Here is a 20,069-nt window from a genome sequence, read left to right as displayed (position 1 = left end):
TATAGCTGGTCCCCCTCTTCTCCCCTTTATAGAAGCCCCCCCAGTCGGTAAATAACACACAAATAACAAAATATAACTCACCTACCCTGCGTTCCCCCGTCGATCCTCTCTCCGTCTGCAGTCTCCGGCTGATGCGCGGCTGCCAGGGGTGTCCGGTCCTCTCCCCGGCAGCGCGCGCATCACACTGCTCCTAGTGCCGCCTGGGCCCTGACTTCCGGTACGTGCGCTCCCAGTACCGGAAGTAAGGGCCCCAGGCGGCACTAGGAGCTGTGTGATGCGCGCGCTGCCGGGGAGAGGACCGGACACCCCCGGCAGACGCGCATCAGCCGGAGACTCTTGTGACCGCAAGCGAAACAATGCTTGCGGTCACAAGAGTGCAGTGGCAGGCCGGGCCTCCCGGGCGGCATTATAATGTGGGCGGCAGGGCATGGGCTACGCTATCCCCAGACACGTCACTGGATGATGAGGAGGATGAGGATGAATGGAGAAAAGAAGGATCCCCCATTCATCCTCACTGGCTGTTTCAGTGTCGGAGGCAATAATAACGTATGCGTCCGACACCGAAACACCCTGGGGGCCATCTTTATACCGGGACTAATATATGGGGTATGTAAATGTGTAGTGGTGTAGTGTAAAACTTTATTTCATGTAGTGTGGTGTAGTGTAGTGTTTTTTACGTTTTTTTGACAGTAAGAAAAAAATATCTCTACGCCAAAAAAGAAGCTGCTGATAAATGCCGCACTTGTGTGCGGTACTTATCAGCAGACAGTGGCGGTAGGATATAGGGGGGAAAAACACCCCTACGCCAAAAAGGAGGAGTTGCTGATCAGCGGCGCACTTACGGGCGATGCTGATCAGCACTCAGCGGCGTTAGGGCCAATAAAAAGAAAAAAAAAAATTAAAAAAACAACAACTTTTTTTTTAACCTAAAGCAACTGATCAGTGAATGATATTCACTGATCAGCCGCTAGGGGGCAGTACAGAGAAGCTGACGAAGACTGCCGAAGATAGGGGCCACGGAAAAGCCCGAAGAGCCGGAAATTGCTGACGGGACCCGATCGAACCCGGAAGTAAAGACACAAGGATGCGCGGGACCCGATCGCTGCTCCGGACGCCCAGATCTGGTGAGTATAGTGCACCTACACTATACACACCTGTTCTGCACCCCTCAGCTACCTAGCTGAGGGGTGCAAAACCCGGGGACACTGTTTTTTAACGGTTTGATCGCCGTGATGGGCCGGCCGGTTTCAGATTAGAAACCAGGCCACACAGAGTTCTAGCAGCGGACACATCTCTACAATAACTGGTAAGAGAAGACTGTGTGCATCAGGCCTTCATGGTAAAATACTGTAGCTGCTAGGAAACAACTGCTAAGGACAGGCAACAAGCAGAAGAGACTTGTTTGGGCTAAATAACACAAGGAATAGACATTAGACCAGTGGAAATCTGCACTTTGGTCTGATGAGTCCAAATTTGAGATCTTTGGTTCCAACCAACGTGTCTTTGTGCGACGCAGAAAAGGTGAACGGATGGACGCTACATGCCTGGTAGCCACTGTGAAGCATGGAGGAGGAGGTCTGATGGTGTGGGGGTGCTTTACTGGTGACACTGTTATGGATTTGTACAAAATTGAAGGCATACTCAACCAGCATGGTTACCGCAGCATCTTGCAGCAGCATGCTATTCCATCCGGTTTGCGTTTAGTTTTTTTCAACAGGACAATGACCCCAAACACACCTCCAGGCTGTGTAAGGGCTATTTGACCAAGAAGGGGAATGATGGGGTGCTACGAGATGGTTTAGGGTGAGCTGGACCACAGAGTGAAGGCAAAAGGGCCAACAAGTGCTAAGCATCTCTGGAAACTCCTTAAAGACTGTTGGAAGATCATTTCAGGTGACTACCGCTTGAAGCTCATCAAGAGAATGCCAAGAGTGCAAAGCAGTAATCAAAGCAAAAGGCGGCTACTTTGAAGAACCTGGAATATAAGACATATTGTCAGTTTTTTCTCACTTTTTTGTTAAGTATCTAAATCCACATGTGTTATTTCATAGTTTTGATGCCTTGAGTGTGAATCTACAATTTTCATAGTCATGAAAATACAGAAAACTCTTTTAATGAGAAGGTGTGTCCAAACTTTTGGTCTGTACCGTATTCTGATATATAGCGTTTCAGGGCCTAGTAAACAGTATACATGAGTGGGGGAGGGGAATCCTGTATGAAAAAGTACACCAATATAAAGTACCCCCCCATAGCATCAACCCCCACTCTTCTGCAGATCCACCCTCCCCCATCTACTAATAACCCCATCATCCCCCCAACTCCATCTACTACTAACCACATCATCCCCCCCAACTCCATCTACTACTAACCCCATCATTCCCCCAACTCCATCTACTACTAACCCCCATCATTCCCCCAACTCCGTCTACTGCTAACCCCATCATTCCCCCAACTCCGTCTACTGCTAACCCCATCCAACCCCCCCCCCAAAAAAAAAAAAAAAACAACAACAACATAAAAAGTTTGTTTTACTCACCTCTGCCGTGTGACGTAGACCCTCTTCTCTGGCTGGGCGGCTGGGTGGTCTTCTGTAACTTCTCCTTCCCCCATTGGTGGAGCAGCTTGCTTGTTCTCTGCTGCTCCACTAACGGAAGGAAGGATCAAGGACGGAGAGGGCCTGGACTTCTGTCAGCGCAGCCTCCGAGTGACCGCGCTGACAGTAGTGAACATCTCGAAAGGAAGGGGGCCAGGGCCTTCTTAGTTTGGGGACTACACAGGTATCTTGCACCGGCGACGGGAGCCGAGCGGACGCTAATTTCATCAGAGCGGCGCCCCCAAGCTTTCATCTATGACAGAGACCAGAGCAGTCTCGGAGCTGAGACATCCCCGGCCCTGTTCCTTTCTCAATGCACGAGACGAGTCTTGCATGTTTTTGTAGCGCTGAATAACCCCTCTAAAGTACAATAGTGTCTTCTGTTCAGTTTTAAGGTAAAGATTATATTAATATCCAGGTCCCCTGATACAAACTGATCATATAGGGAGCCGAACAATGATCTTTTTCTATAAATACACTTCTGAGTAGGGTCATGAAAGCAGCTACATTACCAGCCTAGGCATGTTATGTGAGCAGCAGGACTGAATGGTCTAATCAGTGTAAAGAAGTGGTAGACAGTATTGACCCAACATCCCTATAATCTATCACTGGCGCTGAGCAACACTGGCTAATTGGATGAGAATAGACACCTGTTATCTGACAGCCATTCTATTCTGTGGATATACTGACCTCTTGAGACTAAGATTCTTTAAGTATTTTCTTATATGCTAATTAAGGTTTATGAAGTGGCTTTAGAAAAAAAAAAGATTCCATAGTATTCCTTCTTATAAAGTAGAAGCACTGCCTATATAGGCACACGAACCAGCCGCATTATATTCCCCGTTTGTGGGGAAGGAGGAGAGTGCCCGGATAACGTCTGGAATTCCAGGATTCAGCCTATTACCTAGGTTGTATCCCGGAATTTCAGGCAGTCCCTGGGCACGCTCCTCCCTCTGCACAGATAGGGAAGGCATCAGCAATCTAATGCGTCAGGTTCGTGAATGTTCGAGTTTGATCGAACCTAGGATTTCCCGAGGTTCGATCAACTCCTCTTAGCAGCGGAGACAACAGCAGCAATACCTCCAGTAGGGTATTCTATCACCAAATTTAAAGCGACTCTGTACCCACAATCTGACACCCCCCCCCCCCCCCCCCCCCCCCCCAAACCGCTTGTACCTTCAGATAGCTGCTTATAATCCAAGATCTGTCCTGCGGTCCGTTTGGCAGGTGATGCAGTCCTTCACCATCTACACAGTAACTTTGATGTACTGTCTCCTGGCTGCTGTTTAGCCCTGATTTGCACAAAATCTTGGTAAAAACTCAGTGATTTTGCGCAAAATATAGCTAAACAGCAGCCAGGAGACAGTACAGTATAGGAAATACCTCTTTTGATCACTGCCTCCCCACACTGACAGAGGGCAGGACGCTTCCAGGCTGCCTCACCCACTGTGATCCTTCTCTCTCTGCGCCCGGGGCAGCACACCCCCCCCCCCACCCCCCCACCCACCCACCCCCGCCTCGCTACGCCCCCAACTAAGGGTATGTGCACACTGAGCAATTCTCGAGGAATTGTAGCTGAAAGTTTTCAGGCAGAATTCAAGCAGAATTTAAGCCCCCCATTGACTTCTATAGGATTCCTCTAGCAGATCCACAGCAGAAAATTCTGCTCGGAAATTCTGCAGTGTGAACAACAGAGCAGAAAACCCATTGAACACAATGGGACTTTGCTCTGTACATTTTTTACGGGAGGAATTTCAAGCTGAATTTTGAGCTGAATTTCAAGCTGAATTCCTCGCCTTTTCCACAGTGTGCACATACCCACAAGGGGTAATCCAGTGGGGAAAAAATGTAGAGATTTGTAATTTACTTCTATTAAAAAATATCCAGTCGTTCATTACTTATCAGCTGCTGTATGTCCTGCAGCCAGCTGATTTGCAGTTATCTATCCATGCTGTGTATAGGCAGTCAATTGTCAATCAGCAACTGGCGGGTGGCATATGACGTATTTACTCATTTTACTTCTGCCATTTTGATGCTATGTTGCAGTGGTAGTAAAATTGCACAATGTTTGCCACAATGCAATCAAAATCCTGACATTGATGGCAACATTTTACCATGACTGCACAACTAACAGCAAAAAAACATCAAAATCACAACAAAACACATAATTAACGGAAAAAAGCCAAGTGTGAACATAGCCTAAGATACTGTAATTGTGTAAAACAAAACAAAAAAAAAACATTAATGTTAAGTCCTGCTTCCACCAGATTGCCACACATACTCATTGAGCAGACACAAGAGATAATGGTGGCAGTGGCCCCTGGGGCACTCCCTGTCTGTATATTTCTTCTGGATGACGTTGGTTAAGCTGTCGTTGATGCTAGCATTCAATAGGAGCCAGAGACAAAGTGTTGTTTGCAGTAAAGATAACTCACAGTTGTTTTTACTTGAAACATTTCCAAGCTAGAGATGCAATTCTTTAACAATAGTTTCTAGTGAGCTTTGTGTGGGCTGAAGCAAGGTTTCACAGTAAATGCGTTCTGTTGCTTTCAGAAGCTCATTATCTCTTTTAAAAAAAAATTGGTAGACTGCTTTTTGTAGATGCAGGAGTTTATCTGCTTGGCACACAATTTGTTTCTTGAATAAGACCATGTTAATACTATTTAAAAAAAAAACAGCAGTTTTTGTTATTGGAAAACAGCTAAAATTACAGCTGTACTTTCAGCCATTATTTTTGCCTATCGTCTACTTTGGTAGTTTGTACACAGGTACTCTTCCTGTATGGCCTCAAAGTTTGCTGTGCGCATGTCCGCACAGCGGGCGTGCGTTCCAGTAGAGTAGGCCAAAGGGAAGTGACGTGATTCCTGGCTCCTCCTGTGACCTGTGCCACTTTCCCGGTAGGAGTCCTTCCAGCATTATAAATAGTGTGAGAGACTAGTGATTATACACACCCCTTGAGAAAGTGAACGCATGCGAAACGCGCATCAAGGTACGGACGCCACTCCACTAATATGGGCAAGCCTATAATATGACTTAGCAGGATTTAGGTTGTTTGATGTTGGCTGCACAATTGTGTTTTCCTAGCATAGGAGGCCATGTAGATATGCAACCTGTTTTGGACTGATCGTTAACCATATGCTTGCTGGGACCATCTGAATATTTACAACACAGTTATGTGGGTGGTTTTGGTTATTGGTGGTTACACTTGCAAAAATAAAAAATGTTTAGAGATTTTTTAATCATGTCAATAAAAATTTAAAGAATGTATAAATCTAAACCGTATAGTTTCTGTGTATAATTATCAACTACCCATAATAAATGAGGAATAAATGTGTGGAAACAAGTATTCATGGATCCATTGTGTCATGTTTTAATAAGATGGATTGATTTTACCCAAGTGCTGGATTTTTACATTTTTTGGATTATCGCCATCACTGCCAGCCAGCAGTTTCCATGCAACAGGATCTTGAGAATGGACTTGAAATTTGCTGTCCTTCAATTAAAGACCTGCATTAGGCCAATATACTTTGCATTGCAAACAAGCATTATTGAAACTGATATATTAAAAAAAAGGGTGCAAAATGCATTCTCCCATATTTATGGTAAATATATTAGACAAGTATACAAGCATTTACCACGAACAAAAATGAAATTTACCCAGACTTCCATTCGGCTACTGGCAGTAAGACTCTAAAGACATATTAAAAACTGGAATGTTTAGTGGAATAGTCCCCATTGATTTATTAATAAACCAGCTTCTGTAGATATATTTTTTATAGTTCTGTCCTGTTGGTTTTGCTGGACATAGAGATGCATACATTCCTGCTGCTAATCATCTAATTTTAATCCAACATTTTATGTTCACAAGAGAAAATTCAGCTCAGCCTGAAAAATGAAGTCAGCACATTACAAGCATTACGCTGACTAGGTCAATTCACTTTTCTATTCAGAGAACTTCAGTACATGATAAAAGATAAAATAAAACATGAGCTTGTAATTATGCACAGAGCAATGGAATGAATAAAATATTGATGTTTGTGCTTTCCTATTCCTGCCCTGTAATCCATAATTTTAACATATGTCAGAAATGAAGTTAGCATTTTTTCTTCTCTCTTAACAAATATTTTATGCTGTGAAACTTTATGATTCTCCTTCCCCTCTCTCATAAAATCCCCCATAGTTAATCCATAACAGTGTAATACATAAGTGAATCAGGCCGATATCGCTCCGTGTAATTAAAACAACGTGCAGCTTAGGAGCCAATCATTGGCTGATTATTGTCTTTTAGCATGTTATAAAATCAGCTGATGTCAGTTTATATAATAATAATATAATAAGTATATACACCTCTCCAAGCTCCCCCAGTGTCCTCCTGCTTGTTCCCCACTGATCACAGCCACTGCTGGCAGTGCCACTGATACAGCTCTGAAGTAACAGGCCGCTCAGCCAATCACTGACTGCAGAGCTGTCCTGTTTCAGTCATTGATTGGTTCGGCAGCCTCTCACTGCAGAGGGGTTCAGAAGCAGTGGCTGAAGTCCGCAAGAAAAGGCCAGGACACCAGAGAGTGTGGACAGGTGGGGGGAGGGAGATATATCAATACTGGTGTGCAATATTCTTAAATAAGGCCTTGCCCCCTTTCCCCCGGGCGATGCACCCGACCCTGCACAACAAATCTACACCTGCTTCCAGCAGGCCTAAATCTGGATAAATGAGGCACAGGAGGAGGCAACACCTTCTCCCCGCCTTGACCACCAACCCCGCCCCAAAGTCTTCCACTGCCCACCCAGTGGGTGAGTGAGGGATACAACAGGGGTATGCCAGGGATAAGGGGTGAATCTACGCCTTTTCCCTGGCGTACATGAGGACGCAGTAATAATAAATGTCCCCTGAAGCGAGCACCAATCTAAAAGATTACAATGTTAATCAGGCCGTGTAATACAGCCCTTATTTCTTATTCTACCCATTTCCTAAAGAGAACCTGTCATTACTTTTCTGCCTCCTAAACTACAAAATATATTAGAACTTTCCCTTTACCCAGACAGGCAGAAATACATCTACCAAAGCTGTTAGGGTGGGGGGTAGCCATCGGAGACCACCCCAATGTATTGTGGTTGAAGCAGCATGAAATATATATACATTTTTAAAGCAACTTCTTTTGGTGCACAAGATGACAACAGTGTCCAAATGGTTTGGGCACTTGTGACCTATTTCCAGTTCACATTGGTAAATTAATATGTTTTGTTTTGGTTGTTTCATGTTTTAAAAAAGACATACCATAAGTATATTCACAGTGTTTGCATTTTTGGCTGCACGTTTTTGGCTTAACGCCTGCTTGTTTTTGTTCTTTCTTCAACAGCACCAGACCCATCACACAAAAGATTATCAGAATCGGTCATCTAGTCATTAATCATGTTATGTGTCATGATCACCAGCGTATCAATATCACGATAAGTTGTAGTATAGTAACATGGTACCACAGCATTGTATTATAAGCTTTGTGAATATCATCTTCCAGCATAGGTCATGCAAAGTCAGCAAGATTTTGATGCCTGAAATACTACACCATTACACATATCACCAATAATATTGACAGAATGAGTTACACAGCAGTATACAGTAGCTATGACTACCAAGCTTTAGGGCCATTCATGTAACAATTTTACAAAATATCTTACCCAATAAAATCCTTTTGCAACCCCATTGCACATATCACTAATCATTTTCCATGTGCTTTCTTCTTTTCTTTACTTACTTAATAGGTAAACATTAGAGATAAGCGAACAGGGTTCGGGTTCGAGTCGATCCGAACCCGAACATTCGGTATTTGATTAGCTGGGGCTGCTGAACTTGGATAAAGCTCTAAGGTTGTCTGGAAAACATGGATACAGCCAATGACTATATCCATGATTTCCACATAGCCTTAGGGTTTTATCCAAGTTCAGCAGCCACCGCTAATCAAATGCCGAAAGTTCGGGTTCGGATCGACTCGAGCATGCTCCAGGTTCGCTTATCTCTAGTAAACATGTAAATAACCTTGATAACCATATCCATACAGAACAAATGTGACAATGTATCAGCAATAAATGTGTTGGGCCTAGTTGCCATCTGTCTCTCTTGAAGCCAAGATGAAAAATGTTGGTGGCCAAATAGCATAGGCAACGTCTACCTTTTTTACTAAATGCTGGGTCTCCAGCTGTAGCATGCATCTTGTGTAAGCAATAACCTATGGTTAGGAAAGCCTAAAAGGCCCGCTAATGAAATAGTACAATAGTACAATGTGTTACAAAGTACCATTTCTGATTGCTATAAGAGTAGCAACATAACAGTAGCAACTTATTCCACACAGGAGATTTATATGTGTAAAATCCACTTAGTATTTGCTCCAATCCACTCAGGCTGCATACACAGCACAGTTAATGGCCACATTTTCCTGGACTGACCAGTATGGCAAGTTTGTCCAATGCTGTCTGCACCATACCATGTGCTTGTGGGGTCATTGACGGGTCAATGAACAGGGAGCCGGGCCGTATTTAGCACTAGGCACCCGTGGTCCGGTGCCTAGGGCAGCACCTTGAAGGGGGGCAGCACCAGGAAGCAGGGGGAAGGTAACATTTTTTTTTCTTTTTATTTTTAGTCTCCCACCATTTGTTTAGACTTACCAGTAAATCTGGTGTCTTTTCGAGGGGGGGGGGGGGGAATATGGTGGTATTGTTCAGGTCTGGTATGGCGGTTTTATCCAGTCACAGTATGGCGGTATTATGGATTATTGGCCATGCGCCTATTGGTTACTGCATGAGTGTCTGGTGGTTACTGCATGTGGTGAAATACAGTAAATGTGGGAACGTGGCCTAAGTGTGATCAGACATCAATATGATGTTCAGAAACTAGAAAATCATGATGCTAATTGGTGAGTGAAGATGGGGCGTATTCACTTTGGTGCCAAGGGCAGCAGCAGCTGTTAATAAAGCCCTGACAGGGAGCAATTGGAGTCTCTACTCTGTACATACTCACAATGGGTAGTAAATTCAGATTGGATTTTGCACACATAAATCTACTCACGAAAATCTGCTTCTAACCCACAACATGTAAATATACCGTAAGGGTAGGTTCACACAGGACAGAAATTCTGTGGATTTGTGTCCATTTTTTGTTAGTGTAAAATCTGTGAATAAGCAAAAGTAAAAAAAAATAATTATAATCAACCAATTCAAGTTGCAAATATTGTTGCAGGCCCACAGTGTTCCTGCAGCAAAAATGTATATAAATGTTTCCTTGTTAATTTATTATGGATTTTGAAGTTCTCATTAAAGTCATCTGTCTGTTTTTTTTTTTCGTTTTTTTTTGTACCTCTCAAAGTACAGGAACCCTTAAAACAAAACTGTCACCAGTAAAATGCTACTGCATCTGTTCTGCAAAACTATGGCGCTCTTGCTGAGATGAGAGAACAGCTTTGATTTACCTTTACGGGACAGTGTAAATCTTCTGGAAAAGACACAAAGGCTCACAGGTTTCTGGCACACAGCCCAGTTTGCTCTCCGCTTCTGTATATACCTAAGCCCCACTCCTAATTTTCTGTATTTCATCCTGCTGTGACTGTTCCTAGAGACATGCAAAAGGACGCTGGTTGACCCCTGGGGGCAATGTTTTAGAATACACTGACGTTGAGACACGTGATGGTGTCTCTGCGGTGTTTTAGTTGATCTCCCTAAGGTCAACCAGCATCCTTTTGCATGCTCTTACTAGGCATTGCTCCCAATAGCAAGAATCCTGCTCCAGAGTGATGTGGGGCAAATACCCCAAAACAGCTGTCTGTAAATGGATACCTTGCTTGGGTGGTTTCCTTGATTGGAGACATTCCTTGGCTTGGTTGTTCCTTCCCGGAAGAAGGTCTGGCTAGTTCACTGACGTTGAGACAGGTGATGGTGTCTCTGCAGTGTTCTTTTGCATATTTGTTCTTCGAGACAGGCAGTGAACAGAAGATTGCAGAGAAGTGAGACATATAGTAGCCAAGACTTCAGAGCTGTTTTTCATTTTGACAATAATTTATTTTCCAACAAAGAGACGTCCAACATTCCAATCAATTAATTTGTTTTTTCAAAATCAGGAAGTACAGTGAATGACAATGTTTCGACCCTGACATGTGGTGGGTCTTTGTCAAGGATTCTTTCTTGGTAAATGAACTGATTTACAACAATGTTAGAATCCTATTGACTATCATATGCAGGGAGTTTAAGATGACAGCGACCATGTATAATTGAAAATGTCAAACAGCCTGGTAACTAACATACCACTGGAAATACTCTAGCATTATACCATATGCCCGAATAAATTACTTAATATTATTTTTATTCTGTGCTGCCATCATAGTACTAATGAAGAATCTCTCCCAGTAAATATAAACTTAAAAAAAATCTAATTTATTAGAATTTCAATATTTTGCTGACATAGGTTATTTAATGACAAATCAATGAGTGATAAACATGTAAATGTAGTCCATATACACAACATTTCTACATATAGACCATCAAAAAAAGCTCTTTTAGACATACCCTTGGTGACCTCATGCATTTTAATAAGTGACTATGTTCACATAGTTTATCATTCCATTCATATCAGTCATTAGGAAACTGAATCCAAGACCTTTTCCATGATGGGCTCAGAAATGATGCACTTAGGTTAGGCCTTGTCTAACAAACGCACATTAGGTCAAGGTGAATTATTATGTAAATGTTTGTATTTGCCTTTTCTGTTTTCCATACATGTTAATCCATGCACTGGTTAACCTCAGTACATATAGTGGGTTGATATAGATGATAGCTTTTGATCTGCAGCTACAGAGGCTCAATAAGGAAAATGGTTTACAGGATAAGATCAACTATGACCCCAAAACATCAGGAAAAAAAGTCTGAATTATTGTATCTTGGAAGACTCAGAGACGGAAGAATTTATGTTTCTTCTGTACCATGCCACAGCTCCACTTTTCTGACTGTTCTTCTGCATGACCTCTCATAGTACATACTCTTGATCTGGCAAATGGGGGTCCTGAAGCAAGAAAAATAAACTGACAGCAGGAGACAAGGAAAAAATGAGCGATATCTGTCAGACCATGACAAGCAAGTCAGCCATCATAAGGGTTTATGGGACTGGAATGAGAGGACACCTGAAGAAACGGCCCGGAGATATTCCTTCACATTACATCAAGGAGGCAAAGGTGATGATGCGGAAATGTAAAGAATGTATAAGTCATCGGAAGTCCATTTACAAAAATAAAAGTTTATCACAACAATGAGCTATTGTATGGTATACAACACTGCAAAGGAATGGTAAACATACGGGGGGAGATTTATCAAACATGGTGTAAAGTGAAACTGGCTCAGTTGCCCCCCAGCAACCAATAAGATTCCACCTTTCATTTTCCAAAGAATCTGTGAGGAATGAAAGGTGGAATCTGATTGGTTGCTAGGGGCAACTGAGCCAGTTTCACTTTACACCATGTTTGATAAATCTCCCCCCTATAGTCTCAGCTAAGAAAAACTGGCCTTCTGCTAGTTTTGCTACAGAAGCCATAAAATGAGCTCCGGAGACTGAACGTTTTAGTAAAAGCCGCAGGATACAAAGTCCATAAAGGGGTGTAACTGAAGGCAATCACTAGCACCTGGAGTCCAGGGCACCTTCCCTAGAAGTGAGTGCCACTTTCAACTTAAGGCACGTTCTTAGGACGTGCATGATGGTGAACGCTGACAGAGCAAAGTGACACTGGCTTCTTTCCCTATCGCTTACTCTCTAGGTCAGAGACTTCTTTGAGCTTAGGACCTATGGGAGGCTGAGAGCAGGGCACAAAGGTCCATGCATGATAACTTTACTCATTGTGCATCTTGTGGAGTTCCTGTCAGCATTGGACTGGTGCAGAGGTGAATATTTACTTTTTTTTTTAGGGGGTAATGGTCTTAAGTAGGGGTCTACATTCAGAGTAACTTATCTGCACAGGTAGTAAATACTTCCTCGGGGTACCTCTCCACACTGATGGAAACTATCTACATCCAGGGGCACCTATTTACAATGGGGATTGCTATCTACCTTCTGGGTGGCGCCTAATGTATCTATTTGGGGGCACCTATTTACTCGGGGCACCTTTATGCCTACAGGGGGCAACATTTCAATCTACTAGAAGCAACCTTTGTACCCACTGGGGGCACCTATCTACCTACTAGGGGTTATGACCTACCTACAGTGGCGTAGCTACTGCGGTTGCAGCAGTTGCCGCTGCGCCCGGGCGCTACCAAGGGGGGGGCCTGTGATGCCCCCCCCCCTTGTCACTGCACTACCCCCTCCCATTCCCTCTTGTGACTGCAAGCAGGGTTTTGCTTGTGGTCACAAGAGGGAGACTGGGACGACTCCCTGTCTGTCCCGTCCCCGGCCACACACGAACCATAGAGCTCTGTGTGCATTGGGGATGGTACTTCCAGCGCAGTGACCTCTGTGTGACGCGGCCGAGGGGGGACGGTGGCAGCGATTCGGCCGTTTGTCCGAAGATGACGTTTGGCACAAGATGGCGGACGGCCTCGAAACGGATCAGGCAATGTATAATGCACCACACTTCTGGGTTCACGGGCAGGGGTGGTGGGACAGGGGGAAGGGGGCGATTCACAGACATAACATACATTACAAAGTTGTATAACTTTGTAATGTGTGTTATTCTGTGAATAATTTTTTAGCGCCGCACTACCCCTTTAATGGTAATAAGTGGTCAGGTGTAGAGGTATTATGTGAAAAGATAGATGTCAAGCACCAGCACGAGATTACAGTTCACACATCTTTATTGGTAATAGAAGAAACACTCCATAGTCCCAATAACCTACATCTTTCAGGCTATGTGCCCTTAATCATGGTATTATAAAAGTATAATCAAATATGATTATATTTGCCCCTGGTAGTCCTTAGTAGCTTATCACATATAGAATATTGTCTTATAGCTATGAGTGTGTGTCCATTTTTGTTTTTGGAGGGGGGGGGGGGGTGTTGCTGATTGTCAGTGTAATCTGCCTTAGTGGCAAGTAGTGGCTGCTATGTCAGCATTGCCATTAACTAGTTCAAGAACAATAAGGCGTCCAACAGGGCTGCAATATGTTCAAACCTTGGTGTTCTGCCAGACTGGTTTAATGGTGCTAAGGGGTTTATCCATGGGGGCTCTGGGGCAGACAAAGGAGAGCCATCTGTCATTGATATCTTGGCATTATTGCCACACAGGAACATTCGTTGCTGTAGTCATTCCCCACAATTTTATTCAGGTAGATATTTTACCAGTCTCTAAGGAAGGGTCCTAAGTGACACATGGGAGATGACCTATATCAAGTCTTTATCCTGATATTCTTAACCTAGATAAATATGTAGGTCATGAAACAAGCTTGAGAGCATTAACCTCTCACTTGAGTTGGAAAGTGGAGCTTTATTCCCACCATTATAAAAAAGATAGGAAACAACTTGACGGAGGTTACCTGCCTTCCTTTGAATGAATGCTGCAGGATAATAGGATGAACCTAATAGACTTCTTGTTTTTTTCCCCATATTATATTAACATGTTACTGTATAGAGATAAACAAAAGTTTCTAAAGAAAAAACAAACTGTCACACTTAACTTAAATGAAACAGACTGTGCACAAAAGTGCCATAGATTTGTTTTCACAAAACTTTAAACGGCACACATCTGGTAATGAAGCAGATTTTGCACTCACTTGCATAGGTTTTTATAGTGGCTCTGACATCACTTCTATACTGTTGCTTTGCAAGACATTATGTGCTACCCTGAGATCATATGATCCCCACTTGTTCTCCTATCTGCTACGTGACCGATGTTATTTTGGCAGGTTAGGCCTAAATGAACCACCCGAAGTTTGAATTTGTTCCAAACCAAACTTTTAGCAAAGTTCATAGAGAAACCACCAGATTCATCTCTATTAGGGGCTGTTCACACATAGTAAAATCGAAAGAATTCCGTGCCCGATCTCTCCGCAGCATCCCGTCTGCCTTCTGTTTCAGTGGGGAGGCTCGTGCACCTCCACTTCCTTGCTCTCCGCTTTATCAATTGACATGTCAATTATTTGAGAAGAAAGTGGAGGCATGCGAGCCATCCCATAGACGTGCTGTTTGACACTGAGGCAGGCAGGTGGAGAGCTACGACGAATTTGCTCAGTATGAACAGGCTCTTAGTGTATAACAGTTCCCTGTTTACGCTCATAGATGCAGGGTATACTTCCTCCATGCCATTCAAGATACATTATAATAGAAACTCTCATTTGTCATTCTGAAAAGGCTCTATTTGAAACCAGAAAGCTTACCTATAAATGTTTATTATAAAAGGATATTATTATTAAGAGCAAAGAGATTGCTTTCCCTGTGGTACATCACCTACTTGCTAACAGCCTCTCTTATCCTGCAGTACATGTTATCAAAGAGAAACGATGGTGAAAAGACTAAGTTCTTTGAACAGAGCAGCATTAATGGATTTTTGGAGTGGATGGGAGATAGTGCATTCTCAAGTATGTTGAAAAATATCCTTTAGAGTTGTTTGCCAGAACATTTTCTTCAAGAATGTGAATGCCTCTTGTATTAATAATATTGTAAAACAATGGAAGTATATGTTTGAAATCTTAGCACCATTCTAGATTTATTCCCCTGTCTTTAGACTATTTTAGTCAACCTGTTATATTACATGTTTCCCTGTCATTAATATTTATGGAGAAATTTATCCTTTGCACCTATTTCACTCCACTTATTGAGATTGCACTTTTTCCTTATGCCAAAACAAAATGTGGCAGATATATGATTAATTTAGGGGAATTTTTCATTATTTTGGGTTGGATTTCTATAGCACTCAATGAGGATGTGCAAAACTTAGCAACTCTTTAATCAAAACCTGCCCTCCCCCCCCCCCCCCCCCCCCCCAACCCACACAAAGCTGCTGGTACTGTTGTGTAGGTTTTAATAACATTGTGTGCAGATACAGCTTTCAAAAGTGTGTTTGTAGCTTTATTTTAATTAAAAAAATTTATTTTAATCTGGCCCTGACATTGTCAAAGAGGTAGAGCCTATGGTTCCCATGCCTTACCTCTCCCACCTCTCTTAATTATAGTAAAATGCCCAGCCTGGATATAGACAGCCCTGTCTATATACCAAACCATGGCCGAGTGAAACAACGCACTCAGACTCAGAAGGAGTGAGCAATGACAATGGAAGCTTCAGTGCACCTGCGCTGCTACATTAGGTCACAGCACATGAGCAGGATACCAATGGCACCAATGCAAACCAGAGCGGAGGAATTGCTGCAATGGAAGGGGTGTGTAAGAAGAGCAGTGAGGCGTAACCGGCCTGGGCCACACAAACCCTAACCCCCGTCTCTTTGACACTATCAGCACCAGCTCCTTTTTTATGAAAATAAACCCACAAACCCCCTTTTGATAAGTTTTCTCACAGCAGTGTTAGGGTTGCTAGTATCAATTCCCTATAATAATTAGTGAGAGCAATCTGCTATGTGCAATGTTATAGTTTTTTCCTTTTCATAGTCTATAACTATCTCCATAATCCGCTCCAGTAATGCTGTTGTGCATCTTTAAGGCATGGCATGTTTCACAATTTGATGTTGACAACATAATGTGTAGTGAGAAGCTTTTTAAAATATTTAACTATTGACTAAATGAAGCCGCAATATAGAAGCTGTGCGTGTCCCTTTAAATGAACTGCTTTGTATCTGTTTTTGAAATAATTAAAAACATCAGGCAAGTCCCACAGAACTTCAGCTAACTGAGGACTGTATTACCACTACATGTATCATCTCTCTGAAACACCCAGGGACATACGCAGATGTTAGCAAAGCTGCTTGGAAATCTCTGTTTATTTCTGTTGCATTATATGGAAGCAAGGACAACAGTATGTTTTAATATAACAGATGGGCAGAGTTACAGTGCTTCAATAGACAAACATAATTAGGATTTAACCCCTTGAGAACCAAACCAATTTTGGCCTTAAGGATATGAACATTTTCTTTTATTTTGCCTCCTTGCATTCTAGTGAACATAACTGTTCTAGTAACAGGAACTGTTACAGGAGACATCTGGTGTTGTAAAGATTTTTTGAAACAGCAGGGGTCGGGTGGAACATAACCATCACTACATATCTGTCCTTCACCTATGCCTCTCCAGTGCTGGATTGATGCTTCGGGCTCCGGGATCTTTTTCTCAGTCAACGTCACAGCCCAGATGCTTGAAAGCCCGCTCAGCCAGGAGGTGACAAGGACGGGACACTGCTCCAGTCACTGATTGGTTGAGTGGGTTGTCCATCAACAGGGATAGGCATTTTCCCTCGTGTCTTAACGTCATTACAACTTAGGAGAAAATGCTTTCTGGCAGAGTTTGGGAGCCATGGGCACGGGGAGAGGTAAGTAGTGCTTGCTTATTATGTTCCCCCCTGCGCCTGCTGGCTGTTAGTTATCTTAAATTGCTGTACTTCTCCTTTAAATCTTGTGTGTTGCAGTTTGAGACTTTGCGGGACATTTATCAAGGCTAAATGGAGTATTTTTTTGTGGAAAATGACCAGATTCGCATCTGGCCATTTTCCGCCCGGTCAACAAGGGGGCGGGAAGGAAGTGTGGAGGGGGCGGAACGGGGGGCACGGACTCTGGATCCGCTTCATTTAATATCATTTTTGCTGAAAAATTATCATAAAACCTATGCCAGCTCTGAGCTGGTGTAGGTTTCCTCGGCGCACACACTGGTGCGCACAGGATTTATGCAGAGGCAGTGCGCCTCTACATAAATCTCCTTAGTGTCTGCGCTGCAGGGACATTTTTAAGCCTGGTGCAGAAAACACTGGACTTAATAAATGTCCCCCTTTGTGTTTGTCAAGACAAGTTTCTCTGTAATGTCTAATTTTGTCTATATACGTACTCCCAAAATGGTAAAGCGCTGCAGAATCTGTTGGTGTTATGTTAACTACTATATTTTTGTGGGATAGTTGCTGTAATGAAATGCCTAAAAATTAAGTTTAAAAGCTACCCCTGCTATATGTAAATTATTTTTACATACTGTAGGTATGGGGAGAGAGGGCATTTTGCATTCTCTCGTCATGGCTTTTTGAAGAAAACTGATATATAACAGCCTGATGTTATTAAATCACGTTGTTATACACTTTTTTTTTTTAATAGATGTGAGAGGGCCAAGTGTGTATTATTTTGTACTGGCAGTAGAGACACAAGGGTCACCTCAGCCATACAAGAACACAAAAAAATGCAACAACTCACTGCTAATGACAAGACAGAAACTTAATACAGATCTGAAATTCACTAAAAGCTGCCCAAAACTGCTAAAGAAAAGCTTCATAAAAATAATGATGCTCTTTGAATACAAATTTGTCTTTTTGCCACCTTAGCCATAGATGTTCTCCTGTGCCCCACAGTTTAGTCAACCTAGTCCATAGTAGATTGCACTTTATATTTAAGAGTTGCATTCTCTTATATATGCGATTAAATGTTTTCCTGGGTCATATGTTTAGTTGCCATATTTTAATATGCACCGACTTGTCCCCTGGGTGACCCTCGAGTGACCCTCCTTGCTTACTTGCCTGAGCCAGTTCTAAAATCTCTGAATATTCATTTGTTTTTCCATATTTTATATCTGTACTTTCTGGTCGTAATTCCTACTTGAGCAGTTGCTAGTACTACAATTCCCAGAAAGCATTGCTTTCCCTCAGATTTTCATCACAGCATTTCCATCCTGTCTAATACCCTCCCACAGAACTCCTGCTAATTCCCTGCCCAAAGCTCTTGCACACTGCATCCACAGGCTTGATTCACTCTATAAATCCACATTATAATAACTGGGGTGTTTTATGTAGATGTCTACAAAAAATGTGTTGGGGGTTGTCAACCATTGGTATTTTAACCCTTTAAGGGGTGCAGATAGTGTGCCTTGAGGACCAAAGCCCATTTTTTTAATCTGGACAGTCACACTTTATGTAGTTATACCTCCATGATGCTATAACTTATCCTAGCAATTCTGAGAATGTTTTCTCGTCACATATTGTACTTTAGGTTAGTGGTATAATTTGGCTGATATCCATACAATTTTTGTGTGAAAAATGCCCACATTTAATGAAAGAATGACAAAATTAGCGGTTTTCTTATTTTTTGTTTTCTGTGGTCACCGTGCGGGTTTAGTTATGTGATTACTCTATTGCCAGTGTCATTACGCACGCGGCAATACTGAATATGTGTACTTTTTTATTTATTTTTTTTCTACAGTTATTATTGCATTGGGGGCTATGGGGAATTTATGTGGTGTGTACTTTATTTATTTATTTTTAGTTGTGTATGTTTTTTGTTAATCACTGATAGCCGGGACCCGCTGCGGGATGGCACAGGCGCAGCTCCTGTGCCTGTTTTATCCCAAGACGTAACTGTACGTCCTTGATCAGTAACTCACTGCAAAAAAGGATGTACAGTTACATCCTTAGTCCTGAACGGGTTAAGGGAAATGTTTATGAAAACTCAATGTCACTTTCATTTTGTGCTGTAGTGCTTTTTTATGTCAAACTGATATGCTAAATACAAATGATGTCTAGTATAATTCTTGATGCTCTGTTTTATAAATAAGAGTCACCTTTAAAATATTTTATTCCAGTTGCCTCGGGGGAAGTTCATCCTTCTGTTGCTGATTTCTTCTATGTCTCATTGAATGAAAATAAATGCAATCCCTCTTTTACCTTTGAGGAACATCTATCAATTATTTGAACTCGACAATAAGAAAAGATACCGTTTTCAAAAACCAAGTAATACACATTGGCATCTAAAGAAGAAAAAAACTGCCTCCCCCTCCTGCATCATGCAGCATCTTGTCAACGACTCATTTGATTAAAACATCCCTAAGGGGTCGTACATTCAATTGAAGTGGAATTGCTCTGAAGCCATAACTTTTCACAGACAGGCTGCTTCTTTGAGGAACAAATGTGTAGACAGCCTATTAATTCTATTGTTAGATTCAAGTCTACTGTTGTGATACTCAAAAGAGGAACATTACATGACAGAATTGTTTATTAAGGAAACCCATAGTGGATACACGTCTCAGTGTGAAAATTGGCAATATCATGCTAAAAGATGTAACAAAATGGGGAGCTGCCATCTGTATGGAACCACCTGCCTTTCATGCGGATTTCCCTAATGTTCATTCACAGATGGGACCAATATAACTGCCTATCCCAAGGCTTTAAAATCTGCTAAGAGATATCACAAGAAGAAAACAAATTAAATATTTTATTGAACATAATAAATACTAGTGTACAATACTATTATGTTTACTTGTTATATACAGATCACCGGCGGTGAAGGAGAGAGCAGGAGCATGGAGCAGGTCAGCCATCCTGCAGGGTCAAAGAGATGGCGGTGCCGGGCCCCTGCACGTGGGGTCCAGTGTCTGCCCGAGGGGAGCA

The 20,069-nt window shown here is 42.5% G+C and overlaps 1 long non-coding RNA gene across 2 annotated transcripts; it reads left to right on the top strand.

The window, feature by feature from the left end:
- The first annotated feature begins 12,103 nt into the window (after nucleotides 1-12,103).
- LOC138774044 (uncharacterized) lies at nucleotides 12,104-19,867 on the top strand. 2 transcript variants are annotated; one of them, XR_011360242.1, is made up of 4 exons: nucleotides 12,104-12,276; nucleotides 12,382-12,505; nucleotides 15,031-15,130; nucleotides 19,265-19,867. It is a non-coding gene; the product is annotated as an uncharacterized lncRNA (long non-coding RNA). The 2 variants fall into 2 exon arrangements; XR_011360241.1 differs by having other exon boundaries at nucleotides 12,104-12,505.
- Nucleotides 19,868-20,069: the final 202 nt, after the last annotated feature.

Source organism: Dendropsophus ebraccatus, chromosome 1 (genome assembly GCF_027789765.1).
Source record: "Dendropsophus ebraccatus isolate aDenEbr1 chromosome 1, aDenEbr1.pat, whole genome shotgun sequence".
In the NCBI taxonomy this organism is placed as follows: domain Eukaryota; kingdom Metazoa; phylum Chordata; class Amphibia; order Anura; family Hylidae; genus Dendropsophus; species Dendropsophus ebraccatus.
Note: the sequence above shows the minus strand (reverse complement) of the source record. Positions and strands in the feature narration are given on the sequence as shown.